This window comes from Nicrophorus vespilloides, unplaced genomic scaffold (assembly GCF_001412225.1).
Source record: "Nicrophorus vespilloides isolate i.1.1-1 unplaced genomic scaffold, Nicve_v1.0, whole genome shotgun sequence".
NCBI classification, from domain to species: domain Eukaryota; kingdom Metazoa; phylum Arthropoda; class Insecta; order Coleoptera; family Silphidae; genus Nicrophorus; species Nicrophorus vespilloides.
In genome coordinates this window covers 21,425-41,360 of record NW_017096528.1, presented here as the reverse complement: position 1 = coordinate 41,360, position 19,936 = coordinate 21,425, and the positions used below count along the sequence as shown (strand labels likewise).

Below are 19,936 nucleotides of genomic sequence, written 5' to 3'. Positions count from 1 at the left end.
GAAATCAACATGATTTGAATGCAATTATTTCGGCGGAATTTTCGGGTCTTTAAATACGGATTTAAGTGCGTTAAAAATGTGAGAGTGCGCGCTTGGACAGAACCTTCACGAAGCACAAGAATGTGGTCTTTAATATTTTTGTTGTTATTACGATCATCATCATCATCATCGTTATTATTACTTTTCAATTTCGGGGAACGCGCGCCGCTGGTGTAATTAAAATTGCCTTTTCGGAATAACATTCAATTGAAATTGCACCTTTTGCGTGATAGATGAGTTTCGTAAATTGCAACATTACCAGAAATTTTGTGCAGAATTTGAGGAGAAATATCATTGCAAGAGAAGAGTGTGTATTTCGAGTTGGAGCTTTGCTTGAGCTAATAAGTAATAATAATATCGTGATGCTCTGTTATTGTTGTTTGTTGATGTTGGGATGTAGTTTATATATCAATAACAATTTGTCGGAGTGGACTGATTGTGTAAAGTTCAAGTTTGGTCTTGGTGTTGTGTCCGTTATGGAAACTTGAATCTTGATCCACAATTATATTAAGTCGCGCGCGCGCCGCGCTGTCTACGTCTCGCGCAAACATGCGGACGCGGTCAGCGCTCACCGAAATTCCTTGGAAAATTCGCGATTTCTTATTTCTATTTACTGCAACGAAGAGGACAATTCGAAGCAAGTTTATTTCGATCGAATGTTCGTGTTAATTTCGTGTCGTTGTATTTATTGAAACTGTGTTTGTATCGTGCTTACCGGAAGAATTCAAGATGTATAGTCAGTAGTAGTAGTAGTTGTTGTTGTCTTCTGTTAAGTAGAGTAATGTAAATCCAGTGACAAAACTATTCAAATGCACATTTCTACTAAAGCACACACACGCACCACTAGCAAGCACTACTCTAAAACTGCAGATTAGCATCAAGTCTAACTGAAGACTAAAGCAACTGAAGATCCCAGTCCCAGTTACCTGGCTAAGGTGTGGGGTCTTGACTAACCAATGGGAGTACGGGACTTTGTAGACGCACGTGCGGCAAGATGGACTATAACAATGCCCGAATGCGTATTGTTGGTCCCATTATGCTACTCAAGTGGCTTTTTAAGGATTTCACCGCAATTGAGTGCCTCTCGTCCTTTTCTCCTTCTCCATCTTTATCTTGCTCACTTGCCTTCTTGACGACACATCAATACATATAACTTATCTTCACACACAAACATATACAGATACTCAACAAACTCACTCACACCAGCACGAAACCATCATCCCCACTACCCATGGACAATGTATTTCTGAACACGATAGGAACTTTCAAACTGCACGGCTGTCCGCCGCTTTGATCTATTTATATAAAGCACAACCAAACTTTGCGTAAATATTTTTCAATTGCGTTCATTTAAAATTTTTGATAAACTTTATTTAAAAAAAAAATATATTAACATTTTATTCACAGAAACTTAAAGTTTAGCATTAAATAGCAATTAGTTTATTTATGTTTATTAAACAAAAATAGTTTGTCACAAATTCTTTAAAAATTATATGAATATGAATAAAATTTCCAAATTGTTTAATTGCATTTATTTATTCCTTATTTTATTATATTTTATATTAAATTGAAAAAAAAAACATGTCATTTTATCCCGTAAGTATTAACATATTTTATAAACTTTTTCTACAATTATATTACATCTTATATAAGATTTTTTTTTAAATATTGCAATAATTATTTTCAAATTTAAATGTGGTGTTTTAAATTAGTATTATTAATCAAGAAAAACTTGTATTTTTCCTCCAATTTTCATAATTTAACATAAAAAGACATTCAACAAAGTGCAAATTCTATGTAAGAAGTGATTAGGTTTGACTATAAACTTCTGGTCAAAATTACCAATAAATGTTGTAATTATTATAATTTTTATTTAAATATTACAATTCTTATCACTTATTTACTAAATATATAAATAATATTTATTGAAACAGAAAATTACAAAATAAAAAAAACTCAATACATACGTCTTTCTGCTAGTTTTCTAAATATTAATATAAATTAAATTTTATTAAATGCAATATATTTTTATATTATTTATATAATCCATTAAATAAGGACAATTTTTTATTCACATTCAATGATAAAAAGATGAAAGAAATTTTAAAGAGTAATTTCTCTAAACTTTTTAAGTTACAAACGCAATTATTATATTGTCACAATTGATTCAATTGATATTATAGACATGTTAATCTATAAAGGAAGGTAGGATAATTTGGAAATTTACTATAGAAATTCTGGAACAATTTGAGTGTGACATTATCAACTAATAGTCTCTTTTTTAAGACAAATAAAGTACAAGTATGCATATACAAAGTGTGTGTGTGGGTTCAGTGTTAACATAGTGAAATAAACTGTATATATTGGCGAATTAAAAAAAACATAAATAAACAGATTTATAATCGTTGGCCCTTCTGTATATTTCACGCTTAAACTATTTTAGGAATGTGATTAATGAACGTGTTGTATATACAGTGTCGTCTTTTCTTCCTTTTCTCCTCGTCTTCGTCTATTCCTTTCCCACCTGTTTCTTTGGCTGTTGCGCCGTTCTCTATATAACTATCCAAATATTTTCGTCCATTTGTTAAATTCTAATTACTCGGACCACTCTACCTGAGGACCGACCACACCGTCGTCATCATCATCATTCCGAAATCAATTCCTCAAATATATTATATAGTGAAAACAAATAATCAACCCTCGAAACACTCGATTACGTTTAATTCCCATACAAAAAATCTTAACTGTGTTATATAGTGTTATTGAGGAATCATCAACATTGGTTTCCATCAACTTTAGATATCGCTTTAATTGAGATTACTTCAAATAAAACATGTCAATTTTTAATGAACAAATACTTTCATCCATTTTTATTACAAACATTCAAATATTAATCAAAATAAATAAATATTTACAAAAAAAATACTTGAAAATAGTTTAAATATAAATATAACAAAAACAGTGCTACGGGTAATATGCTAATTTACCGGACTCTTTGAAACCGGACTAATCAAGGAACTAAATTTACGATTTAGTTTATAAATAAAATTTGTAAATCGGACAGATCGAAGTAAATTGATTTATTAAAATTTAAGAATTTTTTTCATTAGATTTGTTCAATAATTATGACGTCTATAATGAATTTACAACTTGTTTAAATTTGAAATTTTGTTAATAGCATTTTTGTAATATCTCAATTTGGATTTGTAAAATTTAGAGAAAGTAATAAGGATTATGAGAAAAAGGCGACGTTTCTAACATTTATAACAGCCGATGCAATAAATGGATTATATGGCTCAGTTTATGGCGAAATTAAGAGACTGAAGACATTTACAATCGGCTTTATGTATATACCGGTGGCGTCTAACGTTTTAACTTTAGTCTCACACTAATTGCGACCACAAAGCCAATATTTTACTACACTTTATGTGATCGCTGCAAATCTTATAAAACATTGTAAAAATGTACCGCCATTCCATATAAACAGTTGAATTTTGAAAATGGCGCGCCTGAAAGTTAAAGTTGCAAAAGGCGCCAGAGATTCAAACTGTATAATAGATTAAACATAATTTTTACGATTGCTGGCGAGACTATTAATATTCAAACTTTGGACGTCTGTAGACTACCAGTTATTATTAACACTTTGTTGGTCAATAAATAAATTATATTATTGCGGTGACTCTTGCAAACAGGTAAAGTTCACATGAATTGTGAAATAAACGTCTGCAATGTTAAGAAGGAGTCAGTTCAGTGGCGCCCAAAATTATAGGGTGTCCCGATCCTCTTTGTCTTTACTTTCTCTAACCGCCCCGGGAATTCCTGGGAATCTTTTAATTTCCTGTTTTCCCGGGAGCAAAAAAAAAATTACTAAAAGAATTCGCTTAGTTATTACTACAATAACTTTATACAAAGATTATTACTGCATTTTTATCAAATCTTAAGATAATTATTATGTGTTTAAATTCCACGATCAATTTTTTTTATTGGGGTCGTATAATATTTTGGGGGGTTGGTCAAAGCATTAAAGTACCGCCACTGGTGACAGTCAGACCAGAAGACTAGACAGTATATGTGATTTCATTTATTGTCTGCACCCTCATCGGCGTCATGTGTCATATACTTTGCAATTTTTAGCAAGAATATTGTCTAAGACTTTCATACTGATTGTTAACATTTACTGTAATCGTAGACATTTTTTTTGTTAACATTTACTATGCTATTCTTAGTACTGCTAATACTAAATCTGGACTTTCCTCTCTTTCATCGAAGATTTTGCTAAAATTATATCAGTTCGTTAAGCTGAAAAATATGCACATTTGATGGTCTTTCACATGATTCATCGCGTGTTTATCAACGTGCGAGACGTAAAATACTATTTTAGCAGCATATTACTACTGGGGATTTCACGTTATTAAAATACCCACGAACCTCTTCAAAGTAGTATTTACAAACACTAAATGTGTTCATGAAACAAGACAATTAGGAATATTCAATTGACTTCTCGTTTTTATTTATTATATAGATTTTTCTTCGTGATTTAAAATTATAACGAAATATTTGTATTTAATGAGTATACTTACGTTTTTTTATTGATTACAGTTATTTGAATTATTAAAAAAATACAAATATCAAGTTACAATACAGACAATTGCAGAAGTTAAAACTTGTTAATTAATTTTTTTATATTTAAAAGTAGAATGAAATGGTCTAGGTATAATTTTACACGAGTGGTGTATAATAGTCAGTTCTGAGGAAAGTCTACAGAGAATACAGATAATAATACATAAATCTATGTGATTTGCGAAGAGCTCAAGTTCCTGGATAGTTATAAATTTTTATTTAATTATTGTAATCGCGTTTCAGATGCTTAAGGAACTCGAGTCGTGTGAACGTATATGGAAGGTAATTTAAATGCGTCAGTATTTACTATTATTATGTGTTATTCCTTTCATGGGTGTTAAATCAAAGCGTTTATAACGATAACTAATGTGCGAGTGCGAACTGTCGTACTACAAATAGCGGAGAGTCATTACCAACAGATTTATGGTTTCAATGGTCCATAAATTAAAGAATTATAAGGCGTAGTAGTCTAAATAGTATTTGATAAGATGGACCGGCGTTGCTATTAGCAAATCGACCCTCAAGAATCCGACGACGACGTTGCGTAACCACGATCCATCGTAATAATTGAAATTTTTGCGGATCTCCTCTTTCGTTGCGTGTGCACTTTTTTCCCTGCTCGCGATTGTTTGTAGTTTGTTTTTGTTTTGTTGTTCTTTTGGTCCAGGTCCTGCGATCTTCCACCATCTCTCTTTTTCCCCGCCGTCAGGTCTTTGGCGAGCTCACCAAACGTATGCATGCGTATGTGAGTGCTGTGTGTATGTGTGTGTGTTTCTTTTTTCTTCGCGTCGGCCATTGTTTTATGTATACGTACGTTTCGCTTCTTGGGTGGTCAATTATTTTCCACATGTGATATGTTCGAGCGAAAGGGAGTACGATAGAATGGGTGAGAGCGAGAGATCGCGGGAGCGAAAGCGAGATGGAACGGTGGAGAAGGAGGGAAAAAAATATATGGAAATAACAAATAAAATATGATTTGTGGCCGCGATGTGGATGTGCCCGGCCGCATCCGAAAAACCATAACCGATAATTTCGTCATTAATTAATAACAGAAACGTATTAAAGGGGCTTTCGCAGCTACATCACATATCACATGCACGTTGATATACTTCCAATTTATTCGATACATCGTAATTACTTATTGCCATAAAACACAATTATCATTATATATTTTGCCAACTTGCATACAACATTTGTAACATTCATACAATTCCAATTTATTATCTAATATGTAAAGTTTTATAAAATTATTAAATTATCTATTAATGAAATGATTATTTTTAATTTTCATTAAACTTTACTTTTTACAGTGCATTACGTCAAGACTAATAACGTCTATTTTTCTATTTATAAAGAAATTAATAAGTAAAATTGTACCCAATAATATTATGTATAATCTATCCAACTTCTGGACTTGTTTTTACCATCATCGGAGCTGCATTACCGCATTCTATCTACTAGTTTTCAATTAGGTAATCCGTGTGTCGTCGATAGTCACGAATCAATATACATAAAATTGATGAGAACTTGTTTTTACTTCATTTCCAAATATTGATGTAATATGAAAAATACGCTATCGTTCATTAAGTTTTCAAATATTTGTCAGCTTAAAACTGCTTTAATTCTATCTGATTTTAAGAGAAAGTATCCGATCTATCCTCGTATAGAAATACATTTGAAGGTTTTTGGTTGGTTAGTTTTTGGTAGAAATTGAGATTCAGATACGTATAGGGTTTCGATATTGTGAATGGATAAGGAAGACATCATACTCAATGACTTGATTGCTTAAGAATAAATAAATAGACATACTTCCGTTACGTGTAACCGCTGTAGAATATAACGAAGTTGTTAAATGGACGGAAATGGATGAATTTAGATTTTATGCAATATTAGACTATATAAGAGCGACGTTAAGGATCTGAACTTACAGAATTAAGTAAATATAATAATGTTGTCATTTGTATTTAAAGTTATATAAGTTTTTTTTAACAGCGCTCTTGGAGATTTCAACGCTGGGTCAAGTCGGAAACCCAATAGAATTATATTTGAAATTGCAGCTAAATTAGGAAATTATGGTAGATCAAAAGTGGTGGATTCGAAAATTATTTATTTCTTGAGTGATTGAACTTATATATTGTATATTAAAGTTGTGTTGTAGTAAAGTGTGTGGAGATTTTAATGATGGGTTGGGACAGATAATATTGTGCAATATAATTGTGTTTACAAATATTTAGCTGGATTGGGGGTACGTATCGCATAATGTGTTATGTATAGTTAATTGATAATCGATCGATATTTAATAAATGAAAGAAGAAGCGAGGAGAGTGTGGGACGGCGGAGGACAGGACAATGGTGTGCCGGCCGCTCTACAATAGGTAACCTGATATTTCAATTAATTTCGAAATAACAGCCTTTGATTTATCGGGGGCCGTCCTCGGCATCGTCTCATAGTCTCTCCTCATCGTCTCACAGTCTCTCCTCGCAAAGAGAGGCAAACACCGGCAAACCCGGAGGAGATAAAATAGAGGCGACGGAGCGACGGACCGGCCTGAACCTTGGCTTCACTTGGTTTGGTGCCCTGCCGTCTATGTGGGAACGTGAACAGGTGCGCGCTCGCGACGTCTTCTTCCACAATCTCCGCTCTCCTCATCTCCTTTTATTTTTACTTTTTGCACATCGTGCCTTCTTTGTTCCGTCTTCTTCATCTTCACCTCCTCCTTCTCTTCTTTCTCCTCCACGGCCACCACCTCATCCACATCCACGACGTGTGTGTGTACACTCCATCCACAATGTGAAGACGCTGTAAATATTGGTGAGAGCTCCTCAATGCCACGGGGTTAAGGTTTTATTAGCTCTTATACACACACACACACACATGTATATATAATAATGAGAGGAGCAACAAAAGCGCGCATTTTTTTTCCCTCTTCATATTTTTTATATTTTTTTTTTTCGTAAATTTATTTTTAAGCAAACGGCGCTTTATTTATTATCGCCAGGACCTTTTATCGCGGCCGTAAGTGTTTTTGAGAAAACCACCAATCCTTCGCCTTCTTTTCTCTCATTCTCACTCTCTCTCTCACACACACACACTCAACATCTCTCCATTTCTTAATCTCTTCTTCGTCTCGCACACTGACACATTTTTTTCATTCCTCCCATATTATTTTCGGCTTGACCCAAACCGTCCTAAATCTCACCCGATTAAAACGGAATTTATCTCCTCGCGAACCACAATCTTCTTGTGTTCTCCTTATCCTTCCTCCTCTCATCAATTTGCTATGTATTTGTGCTCCTTTTTTTTCTTTCTCTGTCTTCGTATTTTTTTTTTCCTGCAACCTCGTAAGATCCCAAAGAGCAAAATAGAAATTATATGGAGATAATTCTTCGGAGCCGTCGACAAGTGAAAGTGTTATTTATTCATTCGGTGCTAAATTTAGATTTTATTGGCTTAGGTTAAGGTAGACTAGATTTCGCGCACCGGGTCTCAAGCCGATTTGGAAATACATTATTTATTCGAGTGCTCCAAATAATTCTCTCTTTTTTTTTCCCCTTTTGTATAATAATAATTGATAAACATTAAATTTGACATGAAATTATAAAGAGTGCGCCCATGGTCTCTGGTAGTCCTCTGAAAGAGAGGAAGAGGGAAAAGAAGGAGAGCAAAAGATCAGAAATATTCTTTGCTCGATCCAGCGCAGCGGGAAGCCCCGCTATCTGCTTTATGCTCCTTTTGTCCCATCGCTCACGTCATTTTTAATATATATTCTCCTGGGTTTCTTCTTTTTGTACGGAATACATATTACCGACTACTGTAACATGAGCTACTAAAACGTGAATATGAGATATGTACACTGAATTCTCTTCCTAAAAGCATTCACATCAACTGATTCTTCTCATTCTAATCTCACCGTAACCCTTTTCACATCTTCGTCCAATTAGCTGCGCAACTAATAAAATCACTTATCTACGGGCAATGAAAATTCAGTACGTGCTCCATATCTAAACTCTTACTACATAAATTATGATCACCATAAAGAATATAAACCTGTTACAAAAGTTATTCTCACCATTAGTTAATCTCATATTTCACAACGACTTGAACCTTAATCTTTTTGGCTTAAAACAAAAATTGTTTCAATTTAATCAATAGTATTATTATCATCACATAAACAAATTCTTACTATATAAATATATTTATGAAACACGAATTGAGTACAGATAATACTGTCAGGTTGAATAATTGGCCTATTAAAAGATAAATGAAATAATACTATTTGTCATGTCAGAAATTGTCATTTCAAAGCTAAATGGGCTGTCTGATGACAACGGTAACAAAAGCAAAAGTACAAACAAAAAAAAAAAGAAACACAAAGGATAAAGGAAGACGGAGGAGATCTGAAATATATGTAGATATAAAAGACGTCGGGTGGTGTCTTGTTATCGCGAGCGGGCGGTTCGCAAGAGTTTATACGGCTAATTAAGCCCCGGCCTTTTTACCTACCACTAAAAATGTCTTTCGCTTGACTTATCTTGTGTGCGCTTAAACTTATCTCGGTGCGCCTTGAATAAAAAGCCCTCCATCTCTCGGCTTTTAATTGTTCAACTCCACTCACACACACACACACACACACACACATAGCAGTGCATGCACACTCACTCTAGCATACACACACTCAACTCCCGGTTCGACTTTTTTTCTAATTAAGAATGGACCTCGGGTTGTAATTAAAGATGTAAGAAGATCGCGTGATACTTTTTATCGTGTCCAGTGTTAAAGGACTTTTGCAGAAGATGTCCAGATTCGATTAACATTTTTCCGTGGAAATCGTATTCGCAATTTAAATGCCTTCTCAAAATGAACAGAACAATAGTAGAAACCATCCAACAATTCATAGAACATTTGATGATGACCAAAGTAGATATAAACGTATTTCATTATTAATGAATTATTGATTTGACTAAAATTAATGAAGTTAGACCTTGTTCTATTTATACTTTGCTGCTTATTTTACAGATAATCCATTTTTTTTCAATATTAAAATATCATTAATGTTACGAATTGTATCAGTTTATATTCATTTCTTATTTTAATCAATATTGATTAAGATTTTGTCTTAATAAGTGAATTTGGGCAAAAAATGCGTAAAATTAGTTCTAATTATGTACTTTTTGTTTTATTTTATAGAATGGTTTGATTAATTAATATAAAGAATCAAAGAACATTTGTTGTATAAATAATGCGTAGATTTTAAATAAAAATTGCTTTTTCAGCCTAAATATTTATTGGTTTCATCTGTAGATGTGTATTTTTTTATTAAATAAAATTATGTGATAATGTGCTGTCGACATTGTTGCTTCTTTTGCGTGCAAGGATAAGAAATATTCCGCTGTAAACAGAAGTCTTGTGGAAATTTGCTTATTTATCTGTGTCGGCCGAGTAATTGAAAAACGTGCTTTCTTAGCGTTCGAAGATAAATAAACGCAGCAAACAAGCAGAAATAACAAACTTACATGCGACTTCGAATATTTGGAAAAGCGTAATTAAAAGTTGGGTTTTTACGCGAAATGACTGTAAATCAATCAATCGCGATGCAACGCGCGGGAATGCATCGAACAAGTGTTATTAATAATTTAACTGCGGCGGAATTCCTTGAACAATGAACGTCACTGATTATTGATTTATGTCTAAGGACAAATGGCGATTATGACTATTCATGAGTGCAATTATAATGAATAAGGTAAATACCGATGAGATTGCGATCGTGCATTTGCTAGTTGTTGTTATTTTTTTTTTCGATGATGATGGTTGCATTTCACGAACGGTGGCTCTCGATGGGGATTTGATCGATGCAGGGCTTTCAGCAACAAGAGAAAAAAAAGTGGAATTTATTCGGAATCGATGTAAATGACGATAATAATGATAATGGGCAGCAACTCTGTTGCATCTATCAAAGCGGTCGATCGATATACAACCACGCGTGCTTTTCATTATTGAAACGTACGTTGGTATTGGATGGAGGAGACCAACCACTCACACAGGAATAATATGCGTGCATGTATATACATATATGTGTGTGTGTGTGTGTATGCATGTGTGGTAAATATATGGAGGCTCTTGACTCCGCACAGTCTCACGGATCCTCCTAACACACGTGACCCAACATAAGCACACCTGTGCACTGTCTTGTTCACCTGTGCAATGCCACTCGTTCCAGTGGCGTACAAAAATCCGCTGCCTCCAATTGGAAAGGAGTTCACTCGGAAAATCCAAAATTGACCTGAGAGTCTTTTTCTTTTTTTTTTGTTGTTGTTCATTCTGGCGAGGGGGAGAGACCAGTCATTACCATCCGAGTGCTAAGTGACTTTCTTAAACGACCTTTTAAATGCCGCACACTAAATTATATGTGTACATATACACTGTGTGCATGTGCATTGCAAACGAACGGAAGTTTTCGTAGGAATCCCTAATCCATATAAGGATAATCCTTTTCGGGGGAGGCCATGAACCGCGCAGGTACATGAGGATTGTGTGTGTGTTGATTGTCGCTGGCACTTGACAATTTCGTTTCGGAAAAGGTATACAACAGCACTTGTTGGATGTTGCAGCAGCAGTCGGTCAACAATTAAAAACGATTACAAGCAACAAGCAAACACGTCGAGAGGGCTGCTCGTTTCTTGTCCCTTGAGCGGCTCTCCTATCGTACAAATTTATTATTATTATAAAAGATGCAAGCAAATATGCATGTGCATGAGAGAGAAAGAGAGAGAGTGAAGGGAAAAAAGGAATACGAAAGAAAAAAGAAGAGTAGTAATGAAAAAGGTCGCTGGTTGTTGCTTGGGCGGCATTAGTCGGGACACCACATATCCTTTAGGTATTTCCTAAGAGATTATCGGGATAATGTCCAGTTTCCGGCCTACCAACCATTCTCCTCGAACTGGCGTCATGCTGTCTGCCACAGAACTCATTCAACACACACACAAACACACACACATGTTCTCTCACACATCCATAGACTCGCTCACATACACTCAGGACGACCATTTAATGCTGAGGTCATCCACATTTCATGGTAATTATATAATTCGCTCATTGTCATCCTCTCATCGCTTCTTCTACCTACATGACACAGAAAGATGCGCGAAACGGCAGCGACGCTCCTCTGCAACGAGCGAGCCCAATTACGCAAAAACCCATTTTCGACCTCAATAAACCATTTACCATACGCGCAGACTTTCGCTTCGTAACATTGAAGCTATTCCCTCCTCCATATTGATGTAAAATCTTCAAATATTTTCTTCTCGAATATATTTATATATATGTTTGTATATATATACACACACCAGTGAAGTATATGTATGGAATCTGAGTGGCCGCGAGCTATTAGTAACCAGTTTGGTTAGATCTTGGACATCTGTCCCTCGTATTAATGTCATTCAGATGCGGAAAGTTTTTCAATAAGTGTTTATTGAGACGCACATTTTTTCCTCTTCAAATAATACCTACTTCTTCGCCTATATATATATATACACACATTATTTTCCTTCTCTCGTTCGTCTCCTCCACGTCCACTTTTTCGCTTCTTCTATTTATCATCACCAACATGTGATGCGATGAAAATCTGCTACGTGTCTACTACAACTAAGGTTGCGTTTTCTAGAAGCGAACGCTCTTTTTTTTTTCTCTTTTCTTTCTACATATATATACATAATTTTTTTTTTGTTTGAAGGCCGACCCCGTGTGTACGGCCAGGTATCATACATATAATTAACTTAATTTAATCACTCTAATATTATGGCAGTCATTATATATGGATTGCCTTTTCAAAACTGTCATTATTATTATAAATCATCGGCGAAAGAGCACTTTAAAAAAAAAAAGTCATAAAAAAAAGAATGAAAGAGATACTCACACACACACAGATAGACAGATAGATAGATAGATAGACGGACGTAATGGTTTATGAAGATTGTCGGTTCCTGAGCCGCCTGTAATTAATTAAACCGTAGATATGGAAATGTAATGTATCGAATTGAGCGATAATTCAACTTGCAATTCGCTGCTGGTGCGTGGAACAATTAATTGGATTATTTATTACACAGGAAGTTGGAAGTATTCCCTCCGAGTCTTTATTTAAGATCATAATTTGAATTAGTCCTTGGGAAACTAAATGCCATAGCTCTATCTAAATGGTCGTCAATTCCATTACAACATGTACACGACCGCGTGGCTCTTCCGTCCGCTCTATTCATGAAACAAACTTACTAAATTACTACAAACAATACACACTTTCAATTAATTACTGTCTTATTCACAATTTTCATTAACAAAACTATATTTTGAGTAATATTATGCGGAAAGGAAAGCAACAGATCCAAAGGATTTCAATCTCATAGAGTAATTTCGAATGGAAAGTGTGATTTCGGGTATAGCTGGAAATTTCCGCCAAGGAAAGCTCCTGATCGATGAAAATACTTTTTCAAGGTGACATACGCTAACCGGAAATGCATTAATTTTATTGGAAACTTCACATCAGTCGATGCAAATTTTTGCATTTACATTTTCCATCACTTTCTTTTGTAAATTATTTTGTACATGAGTTATTGCCTGCTTTAGTAATCAGTTTAATACATTTTAAGTGAAATGAACTAGCATGCACAAAATCAATACAATTTCTCACTTAAATAAAAAAAATACCGAAAAAAATTATAAATAAAGTTCAATTTGTTGTCCAATATTTTCAATGTAAGTACAATTTATGTTTCGTAATAACTTGTACTATGAAGTTAAGAAGTTTTTTACAAATATGATAAAATTATATTGTAGAATGAAGTTTAATTATTATGAAACAAAACAGTTAAACATACTTAGTTAGAAAGTATGCTCAGTTAATAATTGCGATGTAAACTTGATAACTTCCAGTAAATACGATTTAAGTTCTAATTACAATTTAAACGTTTACAGGAAATACTTGTTTAATCAGTTTAATCAGGTAATAGTTACGATGAAATATTTGCGCAAAAAATGCAATTTTCTTTATAATTCGTTAATAATATTGTTAATATCCGCACTTAATACTTTTGCGTTTCTAAATTTATAATGTTAATTATTCAATAGAAAAAAAAATAAAAAGTTTACTTCATACAGTGGAGTTTATTCCGTTCCAAAATTTCCGGATTTTTACTCGTATAGTAAAACACGTTTTCCCCATATAAACTAGTGTAAATTTCGTTAATCGGTTCTATGTCGGAGAAAGAAAAGTATAAATTGGTCTCGATTTTTCATGATTTGTGTTTTGCATTTACAGCAAACACAAATTATATTTGCAAAATATAGTCCGCTTTATATAAAGATGACAAGCAAAATCGAAGATGGTCGATATATTAAAAAATACACATAATATGTGTACACAAGTTTTCAAAATGATGTAACAGGCTGGGACTTTTCTTCTCATCGTCACTCGTTATGCAAAACGTTGCTCGTTAAGCGAGTCATTTTTCGTGCAATTCATTTAACTCGTTAACCGAGGTTCCACTATATTTAATTCATACTTAAGTTGTAAAAATTGATGATGTAATTAAATATTGAAATTAGTATATGAATATAAACTTTATTGATTGGTTCAATATGCAAAACTTTGGAATCAAATGTTTAAATGTATTTTTTCTGTGTCCTATATGTTAGATTTAATGAAAATTTATTGACTATTAGAAATGTGCAATTTATTGAGATAATATACTTTTTAATCGTTGCACGAGCATAATTTATTACGTAGCAGTCAAATAAGTGAAAATAGTTTGAAGGCAAATAGAAGTACTGGAAAGTTATGCAAATTCGAAATTCATATAAATTAATTGAAGCGGAGTGCGTCATAGCGATTGATACCAATTATCAAGTTAAACGTAATGGCATTACAACAAATTAATGAACCATTAGAACATTGCTGGAATTGGGAGTCAATACGTTAAGTTTGAAATGTGCATGATGCTTTTGAGATAAGTCAAAGAGTTATATTCTACTTTATGCAAATATTGGATTACATAGTAACTGTTGCATGATTATACAAGTATTTCCTGATTGGGAGTAACTTAAATAATAATATTTTCAAGTTTTCATAGCAAAAAATAAATTATCAACTTATATTCAGCGATAATTATTTAAAGATGATTGAATATCAATTCTTAATCAAAAGTGAAGGAAGCTAACGAATGAAACATTAGTAGACACACGTGTTTTAGTTATAAATCTATTTGACAACATGTTATGCCATGACCCAACGTCGTTTGAAATGTATCTTTAAAGTTTGATTCATGCCAACTACGCAGTACAATATTATTACATAACTTTAATTGCCATCTGATGTTTCAATTTCGTTGATCTTATTGAAAATTCAATATAATTATCAACAAATTACGGAAATATTTTGTAAACTTAGTCACAGTCAAAGTATTAATGTCAAATAATTATTTCTATGGAATTTGTTATAAATGTTTCCTCTTTAGCGGTGAATCATAAAAAAAAATTAATAGATGACGCGTCGTGAATCGTTTCTAAGAATGTAAATCACTCTTTGGGGTTTATTTTGTAAGAAATGTTAAGCCAATTATTAATATAATGATTCACTAAAATAAATGTACATTGAATATTTTATACAATAACTAGTAACCAGAACATAAGTTATGAAATTATATAGGGGTGCCAACATCGAATTGATGAAGAAACGTCATTGGACAACTCTAAAACGATTCATATCCAAGACTCAATCCAGTCCAACTGTACTGAGTTCTGGTCTTCGACTAAAGTTATCCGTATCACATATTGCATAACTTTCATTTAACTCAGATGAACGCCATCTAGCGTATAACAATTTAATCCAATAAAAAATTGTGATATAATAACTGTATTTTTTTTTATTTATACGAATATAAAACCCGAATCAACATTAAATACTCCGTTTAGAGAATTTGATTAAAAAAGTTTGAATCAAACGAGAAAATTAAAAATCGTTGATGACGGCATCATTTACTTTAAGAATTTGAAGAGTTAAAATACCTGATTTGAATTTTAAATTTAGTTTGAACTTATAATTTTGTAATTAACGTTCTTTCTTAATACTGCTATTCGAGACTACTTCATCTGGTACATGTGTAGTATACCAGTAATGGTTTGGAATCATTTTAAAATAAGAAGGAAACTTTTCATAAAACATTAAACAATGTTAGATAAAATGAAACAGTAAATGAGAAATTAACAATTTCTTTATATTTTTTTATATAATTGGGTAAATAAATAATATAAAAAATATCTTTTACAGATATGAAATGTGTATATGCATGTGTGTAGTAAGTAAATTAACGAGCACCCAGATTTTATTACTGTTAGGCACGCACTCGAGCATCCGAAAGAATCTCAAAAGGAAGAAGTTAACAGCTTATTACAAGAAGTTTGTGCTACACTCGGAGACAACCAGGAGCTGTTGCTGCTGCTGCATACGTCTACTTTATTTTAATAATCCACGATGGTCCATTGCATATCCAAAGACAAATCGATCGGAGATACAGCGTGGCGCGGTTTTTTTTCCAATTTGGACCACGGCTTTTTAACCCGTTCACTTTTAGCACGGATTTGCATACCGCAATCCAATAAACATTGGGTCTGCCTTGTAGTAAATGCACGGAAAAACCGATACACAAAATGTACGTTACACATAACGCATAAATCGAATTAATTTTCGACGCTTTATTTTCCATTTCTTTCCATTCCTTCATCATATTTATATTCCCCTCTTTATTTCTTTCTTTCCATTTCAGGCCTAGATTCTTTATTTTTTAGGTGCGGTTCGAAATTCTTAACTGGACACACACACACACACACCAACCGACACTCGCGTCCGCAGACGCACACACAAACGGTTTAGGAATATCTACACCACTTTATTCACGCAACGTTTATTTATGCCACAACTTACATACGAAATTTTAAACTATATTCAAACGAAAGAAGAGAAACATCATGAAGAAAAAACTAATGGACCTCTTGAATTATCTTTTCGCATTGCGTTCCATGCGTGTCCAGAGTTCAATTATAATGTTGAAATTTACCACTGGAATAAATAAATATGAGTTAGAGCGAGAAAGATAACAACGAGAAAAATAAAAAACGAATCTATGAAACATTGTCCACGGTAATAAATAAACACTTAATGGCTCTGTTTTGAATTGGTTTGAACGACAAGCAAGTAAATAAATAAATAAATAGACTTCAACTTCCTGATATAATACAAGTGCTTTAAATAATATCGATAACGGGCTTTCTGTTTCCGAGAACGACGTCTTACTCACTCGTATTGCTTCCACAGATTAACTCTCCACTTTTTTTTTTCCTTTTTGATCACGGTCTTTGCAATTGTACTTGCACGTTGAATCATTTAATTCTGTTGTAGATGCAGCGAATTTAAATTAACGCTATTCAAATAGCGCAGTCCTCGATGTTATTGTTTTGCTATTTGGTAATCACGTACGCAAGGACAATCATTCTTCTTTAAGTTACAAAAAAACAAGTGATTTCCAATGAAAATATGATTATTGAGTTCAAAGAATCAATTTACTTATTTTGTTGGTAGAACAAACAAAAAACTGTGTATTAACAATTTTGGGAAAGTTGGCTAGTTCCAAGAATTTCATATTTTAAATCTATATAGTTATGAATTAATAATTATAAAGGAATTCGTACAACTGCAATTATTAATCCAAAACAACTTTTAAACAAAGAATATCAATTTTAACAACAATTTAATAAACATGCAACAGCTGAAACAAATTTGTTAATTGTATTTTAAAAAGAAATCATCAATTATTTCTAATTAATAAATAATACTGGATATTCAAATTGTTGTCATTCTCATTATAATACTTAGTAAAGTGTGTTTATCATTGTTAATAAAATTTTGTACTGTTTGTAATCACTTAAAGTTACGTCGTAGTTAATTAATTTTAAACTAAACAACTATCAATGGTTATTATTGGTTTTATTGGTTTAGTTTCCAATAATCATGTAAACTTGCATACTACGTAGTATATACGACTCGAAGTACATAGTTTCAATAAAAATTTACAGCAAATATGCTCATAACTTTATATTATTGCAATATTGAAGTAATAGATAATAATTACATAAATATTATCAATTACTCGTGTATAGTTTGGGTAGGTAACAAGTTTTTCTTGATTCGTAGGCAATTTCCTATAGTTTCTTCTGAAATACTTCTTGGGTAATCTCATAGAAAATTACATATTTATTTACATATTTATTATATTTCTTTTTATTGATTTAGTCGCAAATATATGATGATTGCACATAAAGTACTCAAACATTAGATTTAGAATTTATTATGTAATTTTCAATACAAATTTGTTATATAATACACTTCTACTGAATAATCTAATTTTCTGTTTAATTAGTTTTGCTTTTATATTCATTAAACAACGCATGTAAGTAAATAACATAATTATTTAAAACATGTGGCTAATTATTTACATGAGAATTTATTTGTTGTCACATGTGTTTATGAAAATAATTTAATTGTAATTATTTATCCAAAGAAAAAAAAAACAGATTTTGCACGTAGATTACAAATCGAGAATCGTTCATTGTTATTAATTGAAGGAACGTGTCAACAGTTTTATATGAAAATAAATTAATAAACGTGTATCGGGGGAATTAGATCATCAACAAAAATATAAAATGCCATTCAAAAAAGGAAAGAAAGAAGAAAAAAAAAACACGTAGATTTAAATAAATTCTACGCTACCGAATCGTGCCTCATCTTCGAGATTTCAACAAGAAGAGAAGAAGAAAAAAAAAAAAAGAAAACGTCACCATAACCGTACAAGCTGAATATTAATATTAATAGGCGACTTTTACGACACATCCCAACGAAAGAAAGAAAGAAAAAAAAAATAAAATAACGGTATGTGATCACGAAAGGGATTGATAATTATTGTATGTTTGGGAAAGATGAAAATATTGATTCAATGTTGAGTGGCAATTTGTGAAATTCCGCAAATTCGTATGGCAAACAGAAGGTTTCGTGTGATTTTTAAGTGCGCCGCAGAGTGGATGCGATGTTTTGTTTTAACATTAAATTGGATAATTCGATTTTGCGATGTGGCCTTGGATTTTACATTTCTTGTTCTTCGTCCTTATTGCTATTATTTTTATTATTTTAATTGCGATTTCATCAATGCGTGTTGCGCAATTGATACGTGCGTGCTGGCTGTTTTAGCCTTTTTTTTCGCGAACAGAAGAGGGTGGTTTTTTGATAAGATTATGTTGTGGTTGTTGTTGTTGTTATTGTTGTTGTTGTTTTTACCTTAAGAGAAGCGGTCCGTGATTGTGGTTCGTTGGTGGTGGAGAATGGAGCTTGTCCGTCGGATAAGAACAACAACAGCACACCTCGTTCACTTTATAACAGAATCACACTACATTTCAAGAGGAATCCTGCAAGAATTTGCAGGGATCTGGTGGAAAAGCGGGTACGGGCCGACCACGCTGCGGTGGTCATATCACACAAGGGATCCCAAATAGTACCAAGAATATAAGAAATAACGGCGGACACACGTAAATTAGGAAATGCACCCACACGACACTTTTTATTAATTACGCGAGACAGATTATCGCTGGAAGTTCACTGCTGGACTGAGACTGCCTTCGTGTGTAGACTTTCTGTCGCTAACCAGCCAACATCAGAAGGAGATAACTTGACTACTTTTCATACGAAAACTATATCTCTCTATACTCGTTTTCTCATATATTCACCACGCTCATTCCGACATTACAGTGCTTGAGAAATATACCATTATGTATATATAATATACTCGTTATAAAACCTGATTTATTTCCAACGATTCCTTCCATATATACATTTTACCTCTCTATATTCACACACACACACACACGCACATGTATACACACGTACATGCACACTCACTCACACACACTTATTTTAAACGAGAAGAGAAGAAAAAAATAAAACGCGCGCGCGCTCCTCGCCATTTACCAAAATTATTTACATATTTTATTTATTCATTCGTTATCCAACCAACGACCAAGATTTCGACACGACATTACTTTCTACAGATTTTCCCCCCTCAAAAATTAACACAACCGCAAATAAAACAATCATAACAAATCACATTATTCTACACATTTCTTTTCTCTCCAACCCATTTACTAATTAACAATAATTAATTCAATTAAATATTACATTAAATAACG

At 33.0% G+C, this 19,936-nt stretch overlaps 1 protein-coding gene across 3 annotated transcripts in view; it reads right to left on the bottom strand.

The window, feature by feature from the left end:
- Positions 1-19,557, bottom strand: part of LOC108557337 (protein decapentaplegic-like) — a 22,655-nt gene extending 3,098 nt beyond the window's left edge. The window contains exon 1 of one of the 3 annotated variants that reach the window (XM_017913819.1): positions 19,032-19,557. The gene's annotated coding sequence lies outside the window, so the exon portion shown is untranslated. Of the gene's footprint in view, positions 1-754; positions 917-10,173; positions 10,411-19,031 lie in introns of those variants that run through there. The other 2 variants (XM_017913821.1, XM_017913820.1) reach the window with 2 other exon arrangements.
- Positions 19,558-19,936: the final 379 nt, after the last annotated feature.